Source organism: Pleurodeles waltl, chromosome 4_1 (assembly GCF_031143425.1).
Source record: "Pleurodeles waltl isolate 20211129_DDA chromosome 4_1, aPleWal1.hap1.20221129, whole genome shotgun sequence".
NCBI classification, from domain to species: domain Eukaryota; kingdom Metazoa; phylum Chordata; class Amphibia; order Caudata; family Salamandridae; genus Pleurodeles; species Pleurodeles waltl.
In genome coordinates, this window is record NC_090442.1 from 669,462,841 (window position 1) to 669,475,140 (window position 12,300).

The following is a 12,300-nucleotide window of genomic DNA, read 5'->3' on the forward strand; positions in this document are numbered from 1 at the left end:
TGCTTTTAAATTGCAAGTTTTGTAAGTTATTGCTAAACACAGCGCCCCCCAACCTGGGCAGCACCCGGTGCGGCCGCACCGATCGCACCGCCCTAAAGCCAGCCCTGATTTGTATAGTAAGAATTTGCTTCCAAAGTCATAAGTGGTTGCTTGGGAACGCTCATGCACCACCCCTGGAACACCCATGGAAATAATGCGGGGCAGTGCATTGCACAGCTTTGCGTTATGTTGGGGTACAGTACAATGCAAATTGCTATTATAAATCCCATCACGCTTCACACCAGCTTTGCATAAAAAAAGTAGCACAAACCTGATTCAAACTGCTTCAAAATCTGATCCAAGGTCTTACACATCTGCTCTCTAGTAAACCTACCTCAACAAAGACAACCACCATTAATTACTTCCAGAAACTCGCGAGATAACCTGCATTCCACAAACTGAATAAGAAAAAGTTGACCCTACAAAGCCTGAAGATATTCTATCATATCTAAAAATCCTTACTGGAGCCCTTTTAAAACATACCGCTTTCAAAAGGTATTTCATAGCCTTAATTGAGGTTCAGTTCCAAAATCCGAGCTACAGGGCCCCAAAAGTCTCTATTTTAAGTAAACTCCTTTAGACTGGAGGTAACATATTTTGCTATTTCATAGTTATTTGCATACTGCTACTTAGAGGCGGTGCTGTGTAAACATAACTGCACCACGTTAATACCTAAGTGTGATTGTAACATTATTAGGACGTACAGGTAATCATTTATTTACTTATTAATACTTTTTTTTGATAACTGAAACCTTACCATACCCATGGTGACATATAAGTAGCAGATCAAAAAAATACATAATTTAGAAATCCCAATCAGTCTTAATTAACAAGTTCCAGCAAAAGCAATACCTTCAAAAATAAAAAAAACGTATATTTTTTGCTAACAGAATATATACACCCATCAAGTAACAAGTGCTTCCACTAGTCTTCCTTAAAATTGATGTTTTATTCATTTACAGACCTTTCAGGAAAAGGCGCAAGACAGGCTAATTTGATGTGGAGTTTGACAATTCGATGAGCTGAGCAAGGTGTATGATGGATGGTCTTCCGCTAGTTTAGGAAGCTGGCTTGGAGTGGCGGTTACCTAAGGTACTTACACCTTATACCAGGTCCAGGTATCCCCTCTTAGGTAAGTGTAGTCAGTGTCTAGAATCCAGGCTCTCTAGAGGTAGGTGTGGATGAGCAGCCAAAGTTTATCTAGGAGACATGCAGAGCTCATGCAATACCACTGTAGTCACACAGCACTTGCACACATGACAGAAACCAGTGTTACAAAAATAAAGGTACTTTTTTATTGACACAATACCTAAATTACTAAAAAGGCAATACTCCTTTAGGAGGTAAGTAAACACACTAAATATGTACATTTGTAATCAGAAACATGTTTAAAAAAAGGTTACAAACAGTGCAAATATAGGTAAGCATTAGTGACCCTAGGGGGAGCTCAAACCATATACATATACTAAAAAAATTGATTATGAACACAGGACCCCCACCTAGGTAAGTGGAATGCTTAGAGGGTATCTGGGGGTACCAGGAAACTACTGAGGTAAGTAATACAATACCCCCCCCGGCGACCAGAAAAGCAGGAGTAAATCACTGGAATTTCCCCAAACCACCCAAAAGGAAGAAAAAGAAGAAACGAAGACACACAGACAAGACTGCAAGAATTCAGTGGTGGATTCCTGGAGAAGAAGACCTGTGGAGAGAGGGGACCAAGTCCAAAAGTGACATTGGAGTCCAGGAGGAGTAGGAGCTACTACCCACCCAGCTGTACTTGCAGTATTTGGTCGACGGTGATGAAGATCAGGTCAGCACTGCAGCCCTGGAGCTGGAGAAGAGTTCCTGATGTATGCAGAAGATGTCCCACTCTCAAGTGAAGATTGCCGATGGGTGTCGGTGCAGGAATATTATCAATAAGCCTTAGCACAGGCAAACTCACAGTTAGTGGAAAAGTGGTGCTGCCAGGGACCAGCAAGGCCCAGGAGGACTCAACCCAATAGGGGGAGTCACAGAGGACCCTCAGCTTCACATAGAGTCCAGAGGAGAAGAGGCAGCACCCACAGGACTCCCACAGGACGTGGACACATGAGTTGCAGAAGGAGCCCATGGATCACTACAGAAAGGGATCTCATGCTGCAGGAGAACCACGCAGAGTGCTGTGCATTGCAGGAAGGAGTGCTGGGGACTGGAGCTACACATCACCTCAAGATCCCTTGGAGAAGATGCAAACAAGCCTTGGCAGCTGCAAGAGATGCAGTGCATGGGGGTACTGTCCTACGTGGGTAGCCAAGGGCTTAACTCCACCAAAGTTGGACAGCTGCAAGAAAGGACCAAGAGGACTACTCCCGACCACCACCCGTGATGCAGGATCCAAGCAGCTCAGGATGAGAGGATATCCACGCAGCTGGTCGTCATTGCAGCAGGTGCCTGCGGATGCAGGGGAGTGACTCCTTCACTCCAATGGAGATTCCTTCTTCTTCTTGTGAAGACTGAAGAGTTGCTGTCTTCTGAGGATGCACAGCCGGGGAAATGTTGCAAAGCTAGCAGGAGCCGTAGAAACAAAATTGCAGAAGAGTCTTATTCATGGATTGCAGCGTTGTCAGTTCCTGGATGGTCCAGTCGCAGTTCCACTGGCCAGATGTCAAAGTGGAGGCTGCAGAGGAACCCTGCTGGAGTCTTGCATTCCGAATCTGAGGACCCACCCCAGAGAGAGACTTTAATAGCCCTGAACGGGGGACTGGACACCTAGCCAGTTATGCACCTATCAGGAGGAGGCTCTGACATCACTTGCTTGCCTGGCTGCTCAGATGCTCCCAGAGTTCCCAGCCAACCCTGGAAACAAGATTGCAGAAACCATGGACCTTCTGGAGGAGCTCTGAGCACCACCCCTGGGATGGAGATGGACATAGGAGTGGCCACTCCCCTTTCCATTGTCCAGTTTCGCCCCAGAACAGGGACTGGGGGTCCCTGAACCTGGGTGGACTGGTTTATGCATGGAGGGCACCAAATGTGTCCTTCAAAGCATACCAGTAGCTTGGGGAGGCTACCCCTCCCAAGCCAGTCATACCTATTTCCAAAGGGAGAGGGTGTAAACTCCCGCTTCCAAAGGAAATCCTTTGGTCTGCCTTCCTGGGCTTGTTTAGATCAAGCAGCAGGAGGGCACAAACTTGTCTGAGAGGTGGCAGCAGCTTGGGCTGCCCGGAAAACCCTGTAAGACAGGTGGTAGCAATGCTGGGGGTCCTCTAAGTAGCCCCAAGAGCGCATGGAATCATACTTTCAATACTTGTAACAGTATTGTGGTCTGATTCCAACATGTTTGATACCAAACATGCGCAGGTTCGGAGTTACCATAATGTAGCTGGAGATAGGTAGTGACCTATGTCCAGTACACGCGTAAAATGGCATCCCGCAAAGTCTAGTAAAATGGGCCTGGAGTTTGTGGGGGCAACTCTGCTAGTGCTGAGAGGGCCTACCATAGGAGTGACTTGCAGTGACCTGGTGCATTGACCTGAAGTCAAAACGGGTGCATGCACCTGTTTCACGCAGACTGCAAAGGCAGGACTGCAGAACCCTTTGCATGGGCTCCCTATGGGTGGCAGAATGACTGCTGCAGCCCATAGGGATCCCCTGGTACCCCAATGCCCTGGGTACCTAGGTACCATATAGTAGAGACTTACATGGGGGGGCCAGTATGCCAATTGTGGGAAGAAAAAGGTACAGTTACCAAGTTAGAAGGGAGAGAGCATACCCACTGAGGTCCTGGTTAGCAGGACCCCAATGGACACAGTCAAACACAATTAACAACAGGCAGAAAATGGGGGTAACCATGCCAAGAAGGAGGGCACTTCCCTACAGCTAGGCAAGCAGAGGACCTAATATCCACTGACCTGGAGCGCTAGCGGGCTACCATATAAAATGGGGAATCCATTTTGACACTGCACTGTTAGAGTGAAAAAGCAGGACATGGTTACTTTGCAGTGTGAGAGAGCACTGCATTACTTGAGAGAGCGATAGAGTGACAGAGAGAAAGAGCGAGAGAGCGACAGAGAGAGAGAGAGAGAGAGAGAGAGACTGAGTAGTTGACCTGGAAATTACATTTTGACACTTCACCGCTTGGGTTGGACAGACATCTCATGGATGAACTGTGGTTTGGGAGAACACAGACCGGACCGCAGACAGCATTTGAAATTCAAATTATATTTTGGCACTGCACCGTTTGAGACCAGCAGTTTGGAGGTGATTTTCATTATGAAGAGCACTGTGGCGCCTCCGAAAGAAAAACCATATGAACTTCAAATTCCTTGTTGCCACTGCACATTTGGAGAGAGACAGGCTGCAGTGAGATAAACCTGCATTATCTGAGCAACAACATCATTTCAAATTGAAACTTCACTTTAAAGCTAGTCCTTGGAAAAATATTAATTACGCCAGTGAATTTTGTGAAATGTATAAATTTCACTTTAGGCGAAATGTGTAACATTTCCCGAAATTCCTAATTTCTCAATTTAGCATAACTTAATTTATCCGACCAAAACTTCATGTGAAATAAAAGTCTTTCGAGATGCGCGGTAGGTTGGTTCACACAGAAAATGCCATACCAATGACATTTTTCGCTCACACCTTTCCCCTGTCAGTATTTCACTAGACTTTTATATGCAAGGTTGGTGCTGGGTTTCAAAAGTGGCATGCAAAACTAGGAACCTAAACTACTTTGAAATCTATCCACACCATTGTCTTTTTAGTTTTCAGTGGCAGACGGGTTACTCCCTCACAGTGGTGACAGGTGTCCCTGCCGCCAAAATCTAAATACCACAGGATAGAATTGGATTTAGATTTCGGCAGACGGGATATGCGTCACCGTTGTGACACAGTAAACCAGAGCCATGGTGTACTGTATGCAAATTCTCCTTGGCCTGCCCCAAAATGGGCCATGTCTTCTGGAAGGAAACTCAACTACCCACACAAGGTTTCTGAGCTATTATGCCTCTGTGAAGTGCAGCTTGAGTCTCTATGATAGGCAGTGTTTTAGGACCACATATGGGTAAGCCCAGGCCATGTAAGGAGTCTCAGTGACATAAATAAAAATGTGACGGTGGGCATGCTGATAAATTGTATTCCACTGTTAATTTCTGTGAGCACATTTTACTCCATCTTCAATTTTTCTCATTGCTATTACAGACGAGACTAACTATATGCACTTTAGCTTTAGCCAAAGTTTATTTATCTTGTTGGTTATCTTATCACTTTGGGATTCCTTTCTCTGTTGCTGTGGAATAGAAAAGCTGAATGGGCATCTGAGTGCCATACAAGCTTTTTCCTTTGCTTTTTTTCTGGCCATTTGGCTTGTCATTGCGTGTTCTCAAACACGCTCCTCCCTAGCAAGATGACGCAGAATGAACCATCATACACAAGAGCAAGCCTATTTGGGTAGAGAGCGAAGGCATCCCCTGCATATGGAAGGCAGCGCCGACTAGAACGGTGTGGGGCTAGGAAGTAGAAAAGCAGCTGGAGTCATTAAGACTGGGGCACCGCAAACCCCTGCGGTGCACATTCACCAATTACTTACTTTCCTGCTCATGCTGCCAGTACAGAATGCTGCTAGTAGGGTACCCACTGCCCTCTTCAGGAGTAGCAACTCAGGTGCCACTCCTCTGCCTACAGACTGGTGTGGACACAGCACTTTCATAACTTTTGTAGTGCCTCACCTTAAGAATATGTGAATGGTGTATATGATGTCATAGAATGCCGAGTGAAGGTATTCAGGTGATGACCCTGGAATATGGGAATGTGTGAACTGGTAGAGTGACGCAGGTTATTTGCAGTTAGGGGAGGATAGAGCCCTGACAAGACCTAATCTTCTTAAATTGTATCTATAGGTCTGCTTCAGAGTAAACACATTCTTATATACACTACCCTGAGGTATAGATCTTTCTAGCGAAGACCTCCGCTGCGAGCTTTAACATTGTGGTGACGAGTCATTGAAGAACGTGGATATGCAGAAGGGGGGACTTCCAGGCACTGTCACTATCAACATCTCCCTGATATCCACTTTTCTTTAGATTATTAACTTCCCACAGCCGCATATTCCATGCTACTTCTGCTAAAATGGAAACCAGGGGACAACATAAGGCTGCACCTCATCAGTGTAAATCTCTACACCGGTCCCTCCGTGCTCTGACTTAGCTGTATTTTCATTGTTTCAAATACGAATTGCGAAGACTGCTGAAAAGTGCATCATCCCATGGTTTAAAGTCAACATCAATGTTCAACAAAGTTGTTGCCCATACAACCAAGTATGTGTTAGAAGCTGTATTATGCTTATTGGGGTCTTACATGTTTGCATTAAAAGTTCCTTGCTTGGGGATATTTTCAAAATGTAGTGCTCTTCACTGTCTTCACACTAATGAATACTACAAAATGTATCCCTACCTCTCTCCCTGCTCGTCCCACTTTCAACCTCGACCTCAAAGGCACCTGCGGCACTTTCGTCGTTCTAAGTAAAGTTCTGATGGGAACATCTGATGTTAGAGTACCATGCAGCATGTACTACTTACTAGAATTTGCAATGCAAATGTTTGCCTATTAGCATTATCGGTCGCCTTGGTTTGGAGGTCCTCACTGGCACTACTCAAAGTGATATGGAATTGACAAACCAATTTTCTTTAAATTGATTTTAAGCCATTCTGTCACTCCTTAATTTGATAAGCGATCGAAAGTCGCCATTACTGATAATAATAGAAACTCAAAGTTAAAATACATTGTCTTTATTTGTTTTCCGATGGTAACAAGTAATTCCATTACAATACTAAACATTGTTCCTTTTAATTAATAACTACACACTGACACAATTAACAATAACAACTGTAAAACAACCATGATAAATATGATAAATGCACAGCATATTTTGTACAAGAAAATAAATATGTGAAACGCTGGCATTTTTCTTATACACCTGCAAAAAACTTATAATGTTAAGAGGATCACGAAGAGAAGTGGACACTTAATATATCTGAATAAAATAAATAATATGCATTTGAGGTTTCAGGAAATTCAACAAACATGAAAGTAATTCACATACTCATTGATTAAATGTAAATATTCTACAGGCATATTGACTCTTGATACCATAGCAATTATGCTAGTGCCTTGGCTAGACCTGAATATTTCTAATAGAGGAAGACTGTTCCCGCATTCAGTGCAGTGTAAGATCAATCATAGCTGGGACTAGATGGTTTCTTGGTTTGGCACATGCCGAAAGCAAACCTCACTGATAAGCTACACAGTTACTGCTCGCACAAGCTGGGAGTGACCCTCTACTCATTCTGAAGGCTGAACAGCATCCAGGGTGTCTTGACCTGGCACCCTCAACTCCGTTTCTGCGGCCAGGCTGTCCACTGGGTGAAAACCCCACATCTAACAAAGCAGCAATAGTTTTAGTTGTAAACAGACCACAAGAAGGCGAAGGATTTGATGTATTTAGAAAATGGACTGTCATCACAGTAGTATACAGGTTTTACTCCAAGGGACAGCACTCCATTCATTCTCCATGTTTACTTTTATTGTCCATTGTCTGTTACTCGTCTTGGTAATGCTATTTCTTAAGTTCCTCTTCATCTGTTGGCACATCTTTCTCTAGCTTTCTTTCATTTTTTGTTCTTCCCATTTCCACGTTCTGTTTGTATTTGCCTTCCTTGCATACATACTCAGACGTGCATTTAATGCCATACACACATACTCACAGAATATATTCTAGTAAATGAATTGCAGTGCTGTGTAAATTTAACCTTCAGTAGCCTGTTCCCAATACTGCCTGTACTGCATATACTGCACCGGTGTTGCTGGAGTCTCATTTCCATGTATCCCTATTGACTTAAGAATGTGTTGAGCCAGCCAATCAGAACTGTGAATTCACTGATGGCTTTGTACTTCTTTCTTTCCAGCTGCCCCCGATCTTTGATCTGCAAGTATACAAAAGAGCACGCAATTTATTTACTTCAGAAATATTGATAACTGGAAGGTATTTGAGTCTAAAACAAGTGTATTTAATCATTACCTTTTCAAATCTGTCCTTCAACTGTCTAATAACGCTGGACTCTTTGGATGCTTCAGTGCATGAGATCTAAAACATAAAATTATGTAGTTCAATTAAAATTATTGCAAGGCCAAGAATGAATGTTGCCACAGTACTAGTCCATTAAAGTACACACTCTCACCCACACGACGCCTGATTTCTCAAGGCCACTACTTTATTGTACAGACACCTATATGAAGACAACAGCAGTTTTATAAGTCATGGGTTTGTCCAAAGGTTCAATCACTCCTAGTCGTCTAACATGTTAGGTTTGTACATACATGTCCACTTGCTTTGAGTAGTAAGGGCCTGTTTTAGCATGTCATCATACAGAGTTGTTGAATTAAAAGTAAGCAATAGTGCACACTGCGTGTGAGCACTTTCAAGCAATTAGTGGCTAACTAGTTTGTATTGGAAAGAAAATCCAGCCCTTTCCGGTGCGAATACATAACTTTGTAAGAAATGAAACTATGTTCTGTATCTGCTGAGTTCATTGTACTCTTTCTACCAACTATAACATCTTCTGGTGATGAGGGCTCTTGGTACATTTCTTGATCAGGTCTATGTTAGGCTGAATTAGCACTGTCCACATGTTTTTTTGTATTTTCCAGTTTTTTGTACAAGCTGATGCTAACGTCTACATTTCAAAAGAAGTCATTGTTAGTAGGCTTGGGTCTCCTGTTCTTCTGAATAGGTGATCATGACGTATTCTCAGGTATATGGTTGGAGGTATTTGGAGTTTACAACGAGCATTGAGTAGCCACTTTTTGAAATTAGATAATGTCTTGTTCAAATACAAAAAAGGCCAGGTTTATCTAAGTAACTTGTGGACAGTTAGTAGAAACTAGAACGGTTCTGCATTTTCAGAATTTAGTAACTTTGTGGCAAATATGGAATTAAAGGCATTTTGCACGGAATCACACAATTCCAGAACTATAAGTTTGTAGTTAGACTAATAATAATAGTGATACTTAATTATTATAATTTTTGTTATAATTAATGTCTGTGAAATATCCTCATTTTCAAATCCGATGTTAATATGTTTTAGCCATTAACACTACAATTGCCATATTTAAGAGTAGACCTACCCTGCAAATTGACACATTTCCATCACAACATTTGTGGATTGGTTTCATTTAGACCCAGAAAGTAATAGCAGGTTTAACAATGTCCCGGTGGAAATAATATTATAACTGAATTGGATGTGTATTTTTTCAAATGGTTATGGCCTCAGTGGTGGGTTATGAGGAATAACATTGGAAGGAGAGTGTTGTGCGTAATGTGGCTGTATTAGAGCCCCTTGTTACTTGCTTTTCACCGGCAATTAGTACCAGCTGCAAGTCACTCTGGAGCAAGAGCAATTTGCACGGAAGTTGCACGGGTGCAATTGGTATTTGCATGCTTGGGGATCTCCATGGCACACATAACATGCATACCTTTCATCTTGAGTTCTCTCTTTTTCTACCAGCAATCTTTTGGAGGGGGCTTGAATAGTCTAACGAGGTTTAATAAAAAGCAAATGAGGCCAGCTCTGTTGAACCATATTCAGGTGATAGGTAGATAGTGGCTCCTTGCATTTCAAAAGTCATGTCAAAATAAATTCAAATACCTCCTTTGTAAACGTGTTTATTATTAGCACATAGTTCTCTCTCACCTATACTTCAGTAAGAAAAATAGAATCTAAATTTGCAAAAGATTAGTAGACCATGATTATGTACTGTACTGGTGGCTTCGGCGTGAGAGCATTCAGGGGGTACAATTGGAAATGCTCTGTTTCTGAGGTTCCTGTGCCTTTTACAGTTGCATCAGCTTATGGAACCTCGTATTTGGTTTGAGGAAAACTGCTTTGTTTGCTCCACTTAATGGAGAGGTGTCAAACTCAATAATAAATCAGCATAATGTTGCAACATCCTAGATTTTGGAAAACCCATTAGAAGGTAATAATCAGCAAGCAGTAGTTCTTAGACATCCTACAGAAAAACAGAAAAAAGACTCGGACTTAAAGAGCCATGTTTTGGGAATAAAAAAGGGCCAGTGATTTTGGCATGGGGCAGCACGAGGCCTGGACAGGCTTTCATGTGTTTCTGTCACCTAGACATGTCTTTTGAGCCTGAGGTCACGACAACAAAGAGGTGGCAGGCAAGCAACCTTGGGTTCTTGTTGCAAAATGATGGTTGTGACCACTGGTTCTACCATTAATATTTAGTTTGCCAAAACTTAGCTCAAATCTAAACACACTTCTGAATAACATGGGACACCTTTAGTTAGAATCAAACCTTGATAACGACCTCACACTATTTAAACACCTACACAAAGGCCTGATTTAGAAGTCAGCAGAGGGGAATACTCCGTCACAAACCTAACAGATGTTCCATCCGCCATATTATGTTCCAATTGTATCCTATGGGGATCACAATTCGACGGACGGGATAGCCGTTACATTTGCGTCCCTCTGTCAAGATCTAAATAAGGCTCAAGTAACTTCTCTGCACAATCTCAATCCAGTCTTGTTTCATGGCTAATTCCTTCCCTGTCTGTGAGAAATACTGGTTACCAGTTACTGCTTTGTGCTTGGTGGTTCCATTTGCAGAAATCTCTACACCTCATAGATTGTTGGCTAACACTGGTCACCTGCTGCTCTAGTCATTCCCTCACCGACATTTCAACAAGACCTTTCACGTTACTGAGGCTCATTAACTTCATACATATCACACCACAATGAGGAACCCAGAATGATTCCCTGGGGGCCTATACTTTACTTACTTTCTTTTGTCACAGAGCCATAGTCCTCTCAGAGCGAAATCTCTCACTGCGCTCTATAGTTTCACTAAGGTGGAGCATAGCCAGCCCCTGTTTACCCAGCGCCTAAACACCCCAGCTGTATTACACCTGTTATACTGAAACAACTAGCTCACACTCCGCACATCACATCAGTACATTGGTCCAGGAAGCCTGTTATGTTTTCATATTATTTGGCAGTCACTCCTAGAAGGGCATAAGGCATAGTTAGATAATGCAGGAGCCCCTGAAGTTAAACTTCCTCCACCAAAACTATTCTTGAGGTCCTGTACGCTGCACTCTGATGTGTTAATTTTATTCTGCTTCAATGAGCTATCACATACCAACAGGAAAAAAAGTTACTTGTAAGTCAAACTAAATGTTGTTGGACTTGGCCCTTTTTACAGGTTCTTTCCCAAACTTTTTTCCGTCCTCCTATTTTTTCTGATCTCTTTTTGTTGGCTGTAGGACTCTGAGCACTTTATCATTGCTAATCAGTGTTAAAGTGCATGTGCACTCCCTTCTAAATCTGGTATGACTGGCTTACACCTAATTGGCACATTTAGTTTACCTGTAAGTCCCTTGTACAGTAGTATCCCTATGCGCAGGGCCTGTAAATTAAATGCTACTAGGGGCCTGCAGCGCAGCTTGCATCGCCCCCAGAATTAGTCTTTCAAACCTGTCCCAGGCCTGCTACAGCAGGGCCTGCATGCGCAGTTTACTGCCACAGGGACCTGGCATCTAAATTTACTTGCCAGGCCTGGAACTCCCCTATTGCTACATGTAAGTCACCCCAAAGGTAGGCCCTAGCTAGCCCTATGGGCAGGGTGCTATGTATGTTAAAGGCAGGACATGTGTCTGGTTCTGTGGCCTGTCCTGGTAGTGACAAACAGCCTGTTTGGTTTCTCACTGCTGTGAGTGCTGCCTTGCTCATAGGATTGCATTGGAAATGCCCTACCTTATGTCTAGGTGGCATTGTCAGATCTATGAGGAGTAGCATAGGCTTGTTTGGTTTGGTTGTAATTGTGAGAAATACTGCTTACTGATGTAGGTGGATTTTTTATTACTATTATAGAAATGCAACTTTTAGAAAGTGGGCATTTCTATGTGCTTATGACTCTGGTGTTTTGCAGCTTGACTCCAATCCACGTCTGGGACAGAGTGACAGCTGGAATTTGTGCATACTTTTCAGACAGCATGTACACAGGGAGGGTGGAGGTGTCACATAGGTACATCTACATATTGAATGGTGTTCCTGGGCTGAGAGAGGGAGGAGCGGGGCACACCTGCATATGTAAAAGCAATGCCCTGGCCTCACACAAAGGGCTTGTTTGCTCTCCACTGATGTCTGGAGCCTGTGCTAGAGGAGGAAGGAGACATTCATGGAATCCCTTCTTCACATTTTG